Consider the following 13909-nt stretch of genomic DNA (forward strand, 5'->3'; position numbering starts at 1 on the left):
TACATACACACATATATATACACAGACACATATATATATACATATATATCTACATATCTATATACATATCTACATATATATATACATAACTACATATATATATACATATCTACATATATCTACACATATATATATACATATCTACATATATATATATATACACACATATATATACATATCTACATATATATACATGCACATATATATACATATCTACATATATATACACATATATATACATATCTAACATATATATATATAGATAGCTGATTACCCAGTGGATTCGCTCACTGAGTGTAAGAGAAAAAAAATAAAATGTAGTATGTATAAAATAAGTTTAATTGCCAAATTTATTTTTCCACAAATAAAGAGCACTTACAATAACATAGAAATCAATATAAACAACATTAACATCATTATCATATGAGAATATGAAGTAATATATAAGAAGCACATTGCATATAAATATAAATTATTAAACAGTAAAATGTTCTTCTATAATACGCTACCGTGGCTATTCGTTTGTCTGTCCAGGATTTTAAATCAGCTGTAGCTTGCAAACCGTTTCACCTATTGACTTGAAATTTGGTACACATATACTACGTCACGTCTACTATTCGCTTTCCCACACATATGAACATATATATATATATATACACATACATATACACACACATACACATATATACATATACATACATAGTGCGTTGCAACACGGGCTGTGATTGTTACATGGGAGGGAGACGACAAATCACAGCTTCCCGCTTTCTAATCGGGCTTGTGATTGCTGCTTTGATGGATGCCCAGATCCCACAGTATTTCCCCTTAGGAGAGGCGTTAGGCAAGTGTAATTGAATAGCGGTGCTTCAAGTTATTACTCTTTTTATCTTTATTTTATTTTATTGTAGAATCAACTCACAGCTGCGCGCACCAGTGCGTGCGTGGCGGATGCGTACGGCTGACGTTTTCATTGTCTACCACCTTCGCTAATCATTCTTGAGGCAGATTGAAGACTTAAGTGCCAGCTTAACTGAAAAATTAAAGAAAACATACTAAGTTTTAAAAGAAATCAGTTTTAACGGGAAAAGATGCCGACGAAAGAAGAGAAGCAGCGGGACGCTAGGGTGAAGAGCTGCTCATTAAGCAGCAAGCGCATCAACCTCTGAGCAAACGAATGGTAAACGTACAGAGAAAGAGGATAAATACTATGAATGGTCATGTCAAGTATATTCACTCCACATTATCGTGCAGTGCGCTGTTACTGGTATTTTGATAAAAGAATCTGAACAACATATAAGAAGCGTATAAATTATTAAACAGTTAAACATTAACATTTAAGAAGTAAAGATACATTGAGTACTACTGTAGTGCTTTCGGGTATAGTACATTTTTTGTTTGCCCATTACATGCATAAATGTATACATTTTTTGGTGTACCTACCCAAGAACACGCGACATGACCCGGCAGTTAAAAATTTATCGCTCCAGCAATTTTAACTCTGTTACAAAGTCATCTAATATGGTATTGCAAACGGCAGCAGGAGCGTTTCTATAAACTCAATTTAAACTTACTGTTTACACCGTGCTTTGAAGATGCATAGTATGCGACACGTGTTTCGCCGTAATTGTGGGCTCATCAGGCATACACACTCACTGCACTCCCTTACGGGAATCGATCCTCGGACGTAGAGGTGAAGCCCCTAACATTGTGCCACGGTGTGTGGTTCGTTCATTTGACAGCATGTAGATCGGGGTAATTACATTGCAGGCATTCGTAGTCTGATTCACAATCTGATAGTATGGGTGGTTACCTACCAGGTAACGCTTGTGGTTGGTGAGCAAGTCGGCTAACTTCTGCCACGGTGCCCTCTTTCAGTTGCGAGAAGCAGATCATACAATGGTTGAAATAGTTTTAATATATATAGCAAAATCACCACACTTCGCAGGGGCGAATATGGTATTGCAAACGGCAGCGTTTCTATAAACTTAATTTAAAGTTACGGTTTATACCGTGCTTTGTTTCATATTCTTTTCCTACCTTATCAATTGTGTAATGTGTTTTTTTGAACAGGTTTGATTCATGGAAGTGATCACTCCTGCTGCGTTCAGTCACTTCACGTGAGCCGCTCTCTTGTGTGATGTTGCGATGTCCACGGGTTTATTTAATGTTAGATAAGACCCGGCAGTTAAAAGTTTCTCGCTACAGCAATTTTAACTCTGTTACAAAGTGATGCAAACTCTCGTTTATACCTCGTGTCCTCTGATTAAACTTGCATCTCGCGAATATGGCATTGCAAACGGCAGCGGGAGCGTTTCTATAAAGTTAATTTAAGGTTACGGTTAACACTGTGCTTTTTTATACCTCGTGTCTTCTCATTAAACTTGTATCTCGCGAATATGGTATTGCAAACGGCAGCGGGAGCGTTTCTATAAAGTTAATTTAGACTTACGGTTTACACCGTGCTTTTTTATACCTCGTGTCTTATGAAGATGCTTGTATGCGTCACTCACTTGCTTCTTATTGTTTCGCTGCCTTGTCAATTGTGTAATGAATGTTTTCTTCAGCGCTCTTTGGGGCTCCTCCTTCTTTTCTACGTACTGAGTTCACAGTCAGTTCACGTGATTACGTGGGAGGCGTGATGACGTGACACGCAACTCCGTCTCCTACAGCCATCTTGCTGCCTTCCATTACAGTATATGGACAAAAAAGAGGTTCCAGTTATGACCATTACGCGTATAATTTCGAAATGAAACCTGCCTAACTTTTGTAAGTAAGCTGTAAGGAATGAGCCTGCCAAATTTCAGCCTTCCACCTACACGGGAAGTTGGACAATTAGTGATGAGTGAGTCAGTCAGTCAGTGAGTGAGTGAATCAGTCAGTGAGGGCTTTGCCTTTTATTATTATAGATTCTAAAATAAAAACACACTGAGATAAACTGAGATAAAACACACAAATTAAATATAACAAGTCGTATTTAGCATACTGTAAAAGCACAATTATCCAACAGCATTGCAAACAGAATTCTCCAAAACATTTAAAGGAAGCTTGATGTAAGTCAATTGCAGAGTCAGCCAACCTCCCTTTTTTAAATCATTTGTCCCTCCCATCATGTGACTGCTGCTTCACTAACGTTGCACAGAAAGAAACACTGAAAGATGGAGACGAGGACAATCATCAGTCAAAAGGACTGACTAGGAGCGGAGCCCCAAACACATCCTGACAGCGTGGAGCCTGCTTTTATCTCTTTGCTGTGCTGTGCTAGGGGTCCTTCTTGCCATTTGGGCACCCCCTCACACTAGCTTCCTTAAAAAAAACTGTTCCCAACCAAGCAACCAGATGCACACTTAAATGTGAAACATAAAGACTAAGTATGAAGACTCCAATAACAGACAATGGAATGGTGATTAGTGCCTCCAACACAGCACCTCTCAGAAAAGATCCATCTTGTGCGTATTGTCACTGCTGAACCAGGGCACCATCCTGGACGTGTATTGGGACATCTTGCAAAACCAGGACCAGTCCATTGGGACAGGGGTGGCAAACTCCAGTCCTGGAGGGCTGCAGTGGCTGCAGGTTTTCATTCTAACCGTCTTCTTCATTAGTTTTTGCCTTAATTTTAATCAACTTGACTCAGGCCTCTTAGTTGTTTCTTTTTCTTTAATTAGCTGCCAAACAATAATGAGACACGAAACAAGGTGCCACATGAGCAGCTCACCCGTGCCCATCACACAATATCTGAAAATAAAGAAAGGTGAAGGTCTCAGTAAGGTTGATCTCTCAGGTCACTAAAACATTTTAACAATGTTCTTAGAAAAAACAGAAAATCAACAGATTTGGAAATGTCTGCTGTGTCAGGATGAGAGCAGCAACAAGCCATAGAATTAAATAACAGGCTTAATTAACAGCAAGAATTGGCTTCTCATTAAGAAACTGGTTGGAGTGAAATTAGTTGGAGTTTGAGGCCCCAATTTAGCTGGTCAACTGTTGACTTGTTCACATTTGATTTCTGTTTAGCTGTCATTTAATGAAGAAAATAATTAATTCAGAGCACTGAATCCTTAAAAACAGGGATATTAAAATGAAGGGAAAAAGAAGTTAATTAGCAGTGAACACGGGTCACTAATTAGGAAAAGGGTCAGAATGAAAACCTGCAGCCACTGCAGCCCTCCAGGACTATAGTCTGCCACCCCTGCATTAAGATAATCCAACAAGTGCCGGACATAAGCCTAATTTCAGTAAGAGAGGCGCATTGTGTACTTTCTTGTGACCAGCATTGCTGTCATGGCTATAACTTCCAAAGTAATTAGTTCCTTACTGAGCTTATCTGATCCAACAGTAAAGGCAGACCCTCATTTCTTTGGATGTCTCAAAATGAATTTAGAGACAGATTCTGTTATTTCTGTACTAAAACTGAAAGTGTTGCTTAGTCTAAGGTCTCCACTCCTTGTGTTAATAGTACCACATAATAACCATGCCATCATTTTCAATTTTCAGCTGCTCCTACAATTTAACACTGACTAGGCTGAGACTTTTTGGCTGTTCAAGCTGCTCATTCTTAATGACACTTTGATTTACTCTGTCACTCACATGATTGTTCAGTTCTTCTGTGCTATTCGTGCAGATCAGTTAGTGAGCCCTTTCGTGCTCCTCTTGTTTATTGAGCATTCAGCATCATTCAGTGGCTGAGAAGCTCTTTTTACTTCTCCAGAGCCAGCGTGGTAAACAAGGCTTTTGCACACCTCAGTCCTGTTTTTCATAAGCATGTGAGATTAACGTCACTTAAGACAAGAGCATTGGGAGCATTGCTCACTGGAAGAAGACACATAATATCAAAAAACACAAGAATTAAATCATAATTTAAAATCAGGCAAAGTCATGCACTAAATAATTAGAACAAAAATAACAACACTACACAAAGTGGAAACTACAAAAAGACTCAGCCACTGGTAACAGCACAATAAATCTTGAATGGCATCTGTTGCAAAGGCACCATGTGTGCAATGCTAGAGCGATATCACTGTTGAAGAACTCACCTTATATCCTCCCTGCTCCTCCATTCAGTCAGTCAGTCATCGTCCAATCCATATCCTAACACAGGGTCAAGGGGTCAGCTGGAGCCAATCCCAGCCAACACAGGGCACAAGGCAGGAACAAACCCCGGGCAGGGCGCCAGCCCACCACAGTCCTCCAGTCATCAGTTGTTTAATAAGTATGACATAAAAACACACACAGACAGAAGGGACCAGGAATACTGTACGTATATCGCAGACAGACTAAGGGCTAGAGGCAGACCACAGCCAGTCCCTGATGGCTTTCAGTGTTCATTTTCACTCCATATTGTTTCTTTTTATCTTGGGTCCAACTTTTATTACCCCGGTTATCCTGTAGTCACTCTAATAAATTCATGGTGAGCTCAGGTATGTCTCTGTAAATTATGTGTTGGGTGCCATAACATTTAAAAAGAAAACAGTAACGTGAGTGATTTCAATAATGCAGCAGAGAGCAGATGATACACAGGAAGGTCCCCTTCTTTACTGGATTACCTCTCAGTACGGACTACTGTACTAACATAAGCAGCACACACACATCTTTATAACGCAGCCTAACAGCAACACATTATGAAAGCATTTCAAAATAAAGAGCTGACTCATAACATACTTCACATGTCCTCCTTTGTTTTGTTCATAAATCCATTTTCTCAACCTGCTCATTCTAATGCAGGGTTGTTTGAGGGTCTATCACTTCACCATGGAGTGTACCCACCCTGGAATGGGTACCACTTCGTTACATGGCACACTCACAACATGCCAATTTGAAGTTGTCAATCAGCTTAACTGTATGGCTCTGTGTTCAGACACAAAGGCACTGGACTGTGCAATACCTCCCCCTGGACGCTAGATGGCAGCCCCCTTGGGTTGGAGTGGTGCCTCGGTTTCCCGCAGGGCTCCATGATAATTGGAGTTGGGTGCAGCCCTGTTGGGTCCTGCAGGCGCCGCCAGGGGGTGCTGCAGCTGGGACTCTTGAGCCCTTATGGGCAGCGTATTCATCACAGCCGGAACTCGGCAGTCAACCACGTGGAGCAGTTCTGGGTGGACTACAAATGGGGCCAGCTGCCATCACTCAGGGGCCAGAGTCGGGAGGAGGTGGACGAAGCTTGTCGGGAGGATTGGTGGTGCCAAGAAGAGTGTGTTGTGGTGACTTTCTTTATTTGGTGTACTTGGGACTGTGTTGTGCCTGTGGGGGTCACGGGGAAGATGTGCCCCACACGTGAAGAAGAATAAAACGTTTCTTTGTTTTTATACATGCCTGTGGTGTGAGTCTGTCTCGGCTCAGGCGCCCACATAGCACCTTTTGTTATAAGCTGTTTTCTTTAAAAGTTGGAGCATAAATTGTTCAAATGATTTGCCAAGTTTAAGGCAGGAATTGAATTGGCAGCTGTTAACTCTGGCCTATGTTTCATTTTTTTATGCCTTTTTTGTGTTATTTTTATTTTAATTACTGCTGTTATTGTTTCTACTGTTATTTATGTTTATTATTTGTATAATTATATATTTCTGTCAGTTCCTGTTTCCTTTCTGTATGTGAGAGTATGCTGTGTCTTGTGCCTTGTGTTTTGTGGGTGGTTCTCCAAGAGGCGGGGCCACCTGTCAGTCTCTGTCAAGGGACTGCCCACACCCCCATAAAGGAGGAAGTAAACCCCCCCAGTCCATCATGGTCCATTGTGAAGTGGAGTGGTGAGTTTTCTTTTTTGATTTTGCATCTTGGATTTCGCATTAGGACTGTGTTCACTATTGGGATCGCCTGTTTTGAAGACATTGCCTTCTATATCTTTTGTGTTTTTTGGAGCTTCTTGTTAATAAGTGTTTTTTTTAATTGTATAAAATTAAGATTCTTTGTCACCTTTTTTGTGACTAGTTAGGGTTTGGCAGATTCTCCCTTTGTATTGGCCAATCTGAGTCTGTCGCAGTAGAAGCTTTTGTCCACCTCTTGAACCCTCAGGTACCACTCCAAACACGATGTAAAAGTACAATTCTTGTTTATTGTACAATCACGTGCACAAAGCACCCTCCACTCCACACTACTCATATATTCAATATTCACAATAATAAACACCAATCCTCCTCTCCCAGACACTTCGCCACCCTACCTCCCAGCTCAGCTCAATCTCTGGGCTTACCCATGAGTCCTTTATACCCCCTGACCCGGAAGTGGTTCCTGCCCAACAGTCCACAGTTCCTTATTCCTTCCGCGTCAGGGTAAACAGTCCTTTTCTTCACCCCGGGAGCACGTCGTTTCTTCCCGTCACGTGACCATGACATACTCCCGGGTTATAGGGCACATACGAGCCTACGAGCCCCCCTACAGCGACGCCTGGTGGCCCTCAAGGTATCCAGCAGGGCTGCGTATAAAAACTACATAGTCCATGAGGCCCTGCTGGACCTTGGGGCACGTCCATGCTGTCCAGAGAGCTCCTCCTGGAGGCCTGGGGGTGAGGGCCAGAGTAAGAAGCCGGCAATCCTCCACAGTCATTACTGGGACTTTTGTGCTTACGATAATCCATGGGTACCATTGGTTTGACTTCATGTCCATTGATCGGTTGCTCATGGAGTCCCGAATGAGGCACATTACCTGCATTGTGAGGGAGCGTTAGTTACGGCACTATGGCCATGTGGCGTGTTTCCCCGAGGGTGATCCGGCTCATAAGATCCTCATTGTTGGGGACCCGAGTGGCTGGACCAGGCCAAGCGGTCATCCACGTAACACCTGGCTGCAGCAGATAGAGGGTCATTTCAGGAGAGTGGGACTGGACCATGTGTCTGCCTGAGGGTCTGCCTGTGTTGTCACGAGTTGTTTCATCGTGTGGTGGGTGCGGCAACGTGCTGTACCAGTGCATGCTCTGCAACTTGACTTGACTTGAACTCTCTAGTTCAGTGTTTCTCAGACTTTGGGTCCAATTGCCGTTGTTGGGTGTGCTAGTGGGTTGTGGTGGATATTCTTCCGTATTCATCGATCCCCTCCTCTTTTAAATGCATCCTTGTTTCACCAAGGGACCCCCCCCCCCCAATTTGAATGTTCAAAACTAGTGTGCAGTGACTTCCTAAAAATATGCATTAAAGGTTTACATATGTACACACTCCTTAAGCACTCAAGCATAAATATGATCTGGTACTGGTGATTTGTTTGATTTCAGCCTATTTAATCTCAGCAGCACTTCTCTCTCCACAACTTCCAAGTCTCTCAGTACCTCCTTAGTAGTCCCTCTTACCACTGGCAGATTATCCACTTCCTCACATGTGAAGATCTCATAGAAGTGCAAGTTTAGAGTCTTATCTCCTTATCCACCATGCTACACCACAAGCACTGAACACAGTGAGACCATGCAAACTGTCCAGAGATGTGATTTGAGCCCAGGGCTCTGGAGATATGAGACAGTAGTGCCCACCAACCCAAATTTAAACATATACAGTGTGTACTATTTAAGCCACACAAAAAACGGCACTTTGTAGAAGGAAGGCGTCGGAGAAGGTTGCTTTCAACAAGTCAAAATTTTTCACTTAGCTAAATTCCTTATAATGAGTCGGTGTGTCAACTGCCATATGCATTTTACAGATCAGTTCTGCCTTCAGGCCAGTGTATCAGCCATACAGGCATGTTGGGCATCATTTAGCACCTGCCAGATCCTTTTAGCAGTGTAATGTAATTTATGGAGGATCCTTTGCATTTTTGCCTTTGTTTGTTTTATGGGTTTTGAATTTTCTCTTCCCTGCATTTTTTTAAATCATTTTATGTCACTGTGTATCAAATGCATATGACATTTTCAGGGAAAGCCAAGAACAGTTAATTAACTAAATAAACATTACTGATTTATCCCAGATTAGGCCTGATCAGATCCAGACCCCCGTCTTATGAGTCTGCATACACAGACAGTTTGGGGCCTTCGTTGAATGGAGTCCCACTCCCTCTTCTCCATATGTTGGCCCTGTCAGTGTTGCGGCTCACACTGGTGCCATTTGTTTTCTTTCTCACTTTTGCACAACCCCATAATTGCAGCAGACGTTCTGATTCACAGATCCAAGTTGTCAAAATGGATTTGAAAGACAATAAAGTGCAAGCCTGGCTGCCCCTCAGCACTCAGTGACTCTCAGAGGCTCCCGTTTTGTTCCTACAGTTCATTTCTTGAGTGGGTGACTGTGCCCTATAATAGCTGAGCTCGGTGGTGCTAAGATAAGTTCTGTCTGTGCACAGTGCCTACAAGGAAGACACAGATGAAGAAAATGGAGAGATAGAAACCATTTTCACATTTAGATCATGGGCAATTTGGCAGCACAGTAATTAGCAATTCTGGCTCATGGGCCCACTTCCCTGGCTCTCAATACCATTCCCAGTCATTTTCTCTGTGGAGTTTGTCCTTTCTGCTCGTGTGTGTGTGGAGTTCCCTCCCAGATCCCAAGGACGAGAGGTTAGCTGGCATCTCTAAACTGGCACCTTGGGAGTGTGAGCCCTGCTATGGATTGGCACCCTGTCTCCCACATTAGTTTCTCCATTATGCCAGATTCTTCCAGGATGGTCTCCTTCTCTACAGACTCAAGATTGTTTCCTAACAACTCTGCTACATCCATCCATTTTTTCCACATTTTACTTTCTAAGGCCGCAGAGAGCCAAGGGCTATCCTTACAGTATTTGACGCAAAGCAAGGCCCAAATCATCTGCCAGTGGATATCCACTTTTATTGAAATCAAGACCACTGTGTCAGACATTTTATCTCCTTTAATGTAATCAATAGTGTATAAGTAGAAAACAAATTGATAATTTTAAGAAAAAAAAACAATTAAAAATAAAAATCTTTCAAACCTTCATTTGTCATAATCCAGTCCAGGGTCTTGGGAGTGGAGGAAATGCTGAAAACATCAGGAACAGGACAGGAACCAACTTCTGGACAAGAAGCCACCTGCATAAAGATATACAAAAGAGTACAAATAAAAACTAAATAAGAGACATGGACATTCAATCAGCTAAGAACTAAGATGTCCCAATATGCCTCTCAGATACTTTTCAAAGGTTGCTGCTTCAACTGCACGACCCAGTAGTTTGTTGGAGATTCTCACCACTCTTCATACGGAGGTGTTCCACCTGGCTTTCTTTCTAAATCTTCACTAGGTGTCCTTTTATATGTGAGCGGTGCAGTCACAGCCGGACTACCGCAAGCAATAAGGTCCCCATGAGCTACAGGGGCTCTGAAAGTAGCCAAGATGTATAAAAACATTTGTTCTTTGTTCTTCAAAGCAATATTCCTGTCTCCAGACTATCTGATCCAGTCCTCTTTAACCAGTTTTACCGTATCCCCATAGCTAACTGGTCCACTGCAGGCGAGTGACGGCCGCTGGCTGTCAGAGTGACAGTTCTTCAGCTAAGGCCAGTGACAGCATTATGGAGTCTACTTCTAGTGATAGAGGTGATGATTTTGCATAAACAGTAAAATCTGACACAACATCTGATTTGTGTAATAAAAGTGCTGGGCAGCTTTCAAAAGCTGCTGTTCACTCATCTCCAGGGTGAAAGCCACAAATATCAGATACAGAGGATCCCTTCCAGTTTTAAGCTGTTAATGACGGCATAAATTACTATACAACAACAACAACAACATTTGTTTCTACAGCATAATTTCATACAAACAATGCAGTTCAAAGTGCTTTACAAGACGTCAAAGAAAGTTACATAAAAAGAAAAGCAAAATTAGATTTAAAAAAAGCATACCTAGAATACAAAAATAATGCACACTTACAAAAGACAGATATATAATTAATTATTACTGTAGCTGCTGAAATATATAAGGTGTCATCAGGCATGGGTAAGACGCGTGTCAAAAGAATTCTCAGAGTCCAAGAGTTCGTTTTAAAGGTATTTAGTGAAAGGTAAAAGCAAATAGTCCACACAAGAATAAAAGAAAAAATAGTTACACACGTAGAATAAAAGGCAAAAAAAACGAATAAAGCATCTTCTTTAAACTTAGCTTTTCTTGAAAGACTTTAGTTATTTCTATACTTAAAGGTTCTTAATTTCTTCTTCTGTACGCCTTGGCGTACGGTGTGGTACTTAAGTAAACAAGTTTTCTTTACTTGTTATTTCTCACATTCAAAGAGCCCGTAGGCCATCGAGCACTGTTACGTGTGGTCACGTTTCTTCTTCTCTACTTAAAGGTTCTTAGCTTTTTCTTCTGTACACTTTACGTACGGCACAACACATAAATTAAGTGCTGTTAAGTCCATATTTGCTTCAAACTCAAAAGGCTCGTAAGCCGGTTGGCACAGTGCAAGTGCCCAGGCACGGTGACGTGCGATCACGGTTAAAAACCGTATGCCTCTACACCTTATACAAGGCAAGGCTATCACTAGCTGACTGAAGAATAATGTTTACTCCAAGCTGTTAGAAATGATAAGAATATACCACTGCGAATCTATTTACGGGGATTATAGGAACTTCCCGTTATTTATGCATTGTCATCTAAGAAATATTCATGAATCTTATAGAACAAGGAAAATGACTCTTACAATTACTTCACCAGTAACGGCGCACTGCACGATAACGGGCAGTGAATACACTTGACTTGACATTCTTAGTTCTTCTCCTCTTTCTCTGTACGTTTAGCATTCGTTTGCTCAGATGTTGATGCGCTTGCTGCTTCCTGAGCAGCTCTTCTTTTCTCCACCCTAGTGGCCCGCTTCTTCTCTTCTTTCGTCAGCATCTTTTCGCGTTAAAACTGATTAAGTCTGTGTTTGTGTTGCAATTACTTTGTACATTTTCCTTATTTTTTTAATTAAACTGGCACTTAAGTCTTCAATCTACCTCAAGAATGATTTAAGATATGAAGAGGTAGGGGAAGCGATGGCAAAGGTGATAGGGATGAGAATAGCGCCCATAAACATGCGCCACACTGCCGAGAGTTGATTCTACAATAAAATAAAATAAAAATAAAAAGAGGAATAACCTTGGAGGTCAATCATCACCCTGAAAGTGGATAGTAGACGTCACGCAGTATTTGTGTACCAAATTTCAGGTCAATAGGTCTAACGGTTTGCGAGCTACAGGAGATTTAAACTCCTGGACAGACAAACGGACAGCCACAGTAGCGTATTATATAAGAAGATTATTAGCTGTAATTGTGAACGTAGTGAGAAATCCTTTTAGAAAATAAAATCCTTCTTGACAAACCACATTATGGTTTAGGAAGGTCATTTGACAATGAAGAGACACAAACATGGCATCATGCAATGAATCGGCTGGCTGTATCTCTGTATACTGAACAAGTTTATTGGTAATAATAATAATAATTACATTTATATAGCACTTCTCTTGCCACTCAAAACTCTTAACATAGACAGAGAGAAGCCACTTCAGTCACCACCAATGTGTAGCACCCACCTGGATGATGCGACACCAGCCATTCATACACCAGAACGCTCGCCACACATAAGATATTAGGTGGTGAAGGGGTGAGAGATGAAGCCAGTTAGAGATGGGGATTGGTTAGGGGGGCAGAATGGGCAGTTTAGGACATCGGGATAAACCCTACTGTTTTTGAAAAATGCACAGAGATCTTTAATGACCACAGAGATTCAGGATCTCACTTTTACGTCTCATCCGAAAGGGTGGCGCCATATTTACATTTTCACTCTATTTACTGTGTCTCTGTCACTGCACTGGGCATTGGGATTCACAAGGGTAAGCGCCCCCTGTTGGCCTCACCAACACCTTTTCCAGCATCAACCCAAGCCTTTCCTAGGTGCAGGGTCAGACTGGCCATTAGGGCATTTGGGCAATGCCCGGCGGGCAGCGAACTCTGGTCTGGTCATAGGCTGGCTGTTTCATGAAATAAATTTTATGCACTGGTTACTGTTTGACATTAAAATGAATTTTCTAAACTACTAAACATTATCTGTGCGGTACTGCGATTTATGTAGTCCTATATAATATACCGTATTATATCATCAAGTTGTTTTAGTTGTCAGTACACAACGTTGCAGCGAAAAATTTGGTCAAAACTCCCTTTTGATGATTTCTGTTTCGATCCCGCTACATTTCGGTTAGCATATACATTATTGAAATTTATTTTATCTCATATCTAGTATTTAAATTCTTCGGTACTTCGTTTAGATGATGTATTATGCATTTTATTGTTCTCTGGTCGTCGGCGTGAACGATAATTAGTGGTTCAGCTACGATTATTAGTATGAAAAAATAAAGTTATAAAGCACGGGACTGGAATTTTTCTTATTAGGACTTAACATTTCTAGTTTCTCGTTAAGTTAATGAAACATTTCAATCATGTGAGGTTTTCATTATAACCTCAGTTATAATTTATTGTATTGTAAATGAGCAGCTACAAGCCTACTAGGGTACTGGCACTTGGACATGACATTGACATTTGACATGTACTCTAATAACATGTAAGCCGTGTTACTAAATTTTTATTTTTCATTAAATTTAATTTCTAAGGATGTTGTTGAATTTTAAGTTGTGTCTGAATAACAGTGTACAGATTAAGTTTGGTTACAGTTTCGATAAGAGTTCATATCATAGGCTCTTGAGCCGCGTACTCATCACAAATTTTAAGCAAATCACAATGAATAAAGGGCTGAGTGGGTCGACCTCGTCACCTCACTCGTTGAAGGATGCTCGGAGACCCAGTCCACTCCGGCTTAGGTGGTCTCCCATCCAAGTACTGGCCAGGCATGAACATATTTAGCTTCAGGTGGATGACCTGTTCTGAAATGCAGGTGGTATGGACAATGGTGCCCAGAGTCTGCAAACTGGTAACAAACCAAACCTGCTGATGTGTTTTTATTTTATTTTTTACATATACTTTTACCTGTTTTTATTTTTGTTTTCATATTTTCTTAGTTTTACTTTA

Source organism: Erpetoichthys calabaricus, chromosome 16 (genome assembly GCF_900747795.2).
Source record: "Erpetoichthys calabaricus chromosome 16, fErpCal1.3, whole genome shotgun sequence".
Taxonomy (NCBI): domain Eukaryota; kingdom Metazoa; phylum Chordata; class Cladistia; order Polypteriformes; family Polypteridae; genus Erpetoichthys; species Erpetoichthys calabaricus.